Source organism: Pinus tabuliformis, chromosome 4_1 (genome assembly GCF_031772625.1).
Source record: "Pinus tabuliformis cultivar Carrire ecotype Pingquan chromosome 4_1, CPIR1, whole genome shotgun sequence".
NCBI lineage: Eukaryota > Viridiplantae > Streptophyta > Pinopsida > Pinales > Pinaceae > Pinus > Pinus tabuliformis.
In genome coordinates this window covers 372,249,319-372,252,062 of record NC_142303.1, presented here as the reverse complement: position 1 = coordinate 372,252,062, position 2,744 = coordinate 372,249,319, and positions in this window count along the sequence as shown.

Genomic DNA, 2,744 nt, shown 5'->3' with positions numbered 1-2,744 from the left:
AGAAAGAATGAGGATGTGGAAGCATTGTTTTGTGCCATTTCTATTATCCAACCAGATTTGATAAATGAAGCAAGGGATGAATGGAAGAAGGACAAAGAAGTGCGGCCACTCATTCAAAAGTTGTATAATATTCCAATTCAAACAATATTGCCAAAACTTGTAGAGGAAGGAAAAATCAAATTGGAACCTGGAGTAGTCACAAAAACAAGAACTCAACAGCTACGAAATCGATCAATTTCAGAGTATCTCATCAAGTGGAAGAACTTACCCGTCGAATATTCCACATGGGAGGAGAAGAATTTTATACAGAAGCATCAAGAACTACTCAAGCGTTGAGGACAACACTTTTTGAAGGAGAGGGACATGTTATCCCCTATACTACGAGTGTAACCCCTTATTGTTATTAGTACAACCCCCTTATTATATTGCTATATCCATGTAGTCCCCATATTGTTATTATTGTGCCCTTACATTATTATTGTTATGTCAGCGCTGATTATATTATGACCCTTTAGACTCCTATATATAGAAAAGAGGTCTTGTCATTTGTATCATCCAAGAATTGTTCATTTATGTAATGTAAATGAGGTTTCCCCCTCAAAGAGGTTGAATTCTAAGGCATTCATCTATCTTTTCTATCTTTTTGTGAGCTGGTTTCATAACAAAAATCATCCAGAAACTCAAATTTTAGGGGAAAAAGAGGCAGGTGTATAGACAAGAAAAACTATTACAGAGACCTAAAGCTATCTAGCATTACTATCCTCCAGCGAACCTCAAAATGTAAATGAAGCATGCAAAGATGAATGTTGGGGCAAGGCCATGAATGAAGAACTTGAGCAAATTGAAAAGAATAATACTTGGGAATTAGTTTCTAGACCTCATGATAAAAATATTATAGGAACTGAATGGATATTCAACAAAAAGCTGAATGAAAATGGAGAATTCATTAGAAACAAGGCCAAACTTGTTTGTAAATGGTATGCTCAACAAGAAGGTATAGATTTTGAAGAAAATTTTGCACCTGTTGCTAGACTTGAAGCCATAAGGATGTTTCTTGCTCTTTCTAGCTTTCAGAAATTCAAAGTATACAAAATGGATGTAAAATCTGCTTTCCTTAATGGAGATTTAGAAGAAGAAGTTTATATTGAACAACCAGAAAGATTCATTCTTGGAAATGATGCAAAACTTGTATGCAGACTCAAAAAGGCTCTCTATGATCTGAAATAGACTCCAAGGGCCTAGTATTACCGCTTTGACAAATATATACACCATGAAGGTTTTTCAAAAGGTTCAATATATAGCAATCCATATACAGATATTGAAACTGATAAATTGCTAACTATTGTTGTTTATGTTGATGACATCATTTTTGGTAGGAATGAAGAATTCGTGACTCAGAATTTTTCTTCAGTAATGCAGCAAGAATTTGAAATTTCTTGCTTGGTGAACTTACCTATTTTCCTAGTCTACAAGTTCAACAAAATAAAGATGGTATTTTACTTTCACAAACTAAATATCTCAAACAAATCCTAAAAAGGTATGGCATGGAAGATTCTAAACCCGTATGTACCCCAATGGTAATAGGATGCAGTCTTAGCTCAAATGATGAATCAGCAGTAGTACATCAACAAAATTACAAATCCATGATTGGCAATCTTCTTTATCTAACACGTACCCGACCTGACATCTTGCATGCAGTAGGAATAGTTGGAAGATTCCAAGAAAATCCAAAGGAATCACACGTTCAGGCAGTCAAAAGAGTTTTCAAATATCTTCAAGGAACTCAGAACTTTGGTTTATAGTATCCTAGAGATACAGATCTTACTTTTCTTACATATAGAGATGTAGATTGGGAAGGAAGTGTTGATGATAGAAAAAGCACTAGTGGTGGTGCATTCTATATGGGTTCTAGGCTAGTGTCTTGGTTCAGCAAGAAAAAAAGTTCAATTGCGTTATCTACAGCTGAAGAAAAATATGTGGCTATTGCATCTTGCTGCACACAACTACTTTGGATGATGCAAACCTTGCAAGACATTCAGATCACATGTACTCCACCCATCTCCATTCAATGTGATAATATAAGTGCCATCAGTAATTCAAAGAATCCAGTCATGCACTCCAAGACCAAGCACATACCCATCAAATACCATTTTATACATGAACAAGTGCTTGAACAAAAGGTCAAATTGGAGTATGTTCCCTCCAAAGAACAGGTTGTTGATATATTCACTAAACCACTGCCCAAAGAGACATTTGAACATATTAGACAAAAGCTAGGAGTAGTTGTTGCATCATCCTATTGTTAAACCCAATTTTCTAGAGAAAGGTTATTATACGCGTTTTTCATGAAGTATAGTCGCATACACATGCGGGTTTCTGTGGGTCAAGGAGCGTATATTATTTTTAGACAAGAAAAATAGTGGCACAGGCTCTGATATGGGTGCTCTGACTGATATTGATGATTAATGTCTATCTATATGCTTTGTTAATTAATTTTTATATGACTGACAAAGATGCCTTGATCATTGACCTGTTAAAAATGCAAAGGTAGCACAGGTTTAGGGGGAGCATTAGCCTTTATGTACATTCAACATTGTTGGCATTATGGTTGCTGAGTCCAACTATGGTTTCAGATATTTATACCATTTGTTACTTAATTCATGTAAAAGTCTAGGGTGTGATATGTCGTCTCATACATTTGAATGACTCCTCTTAGACAAATGATGTATTTTGTATCCCCACTT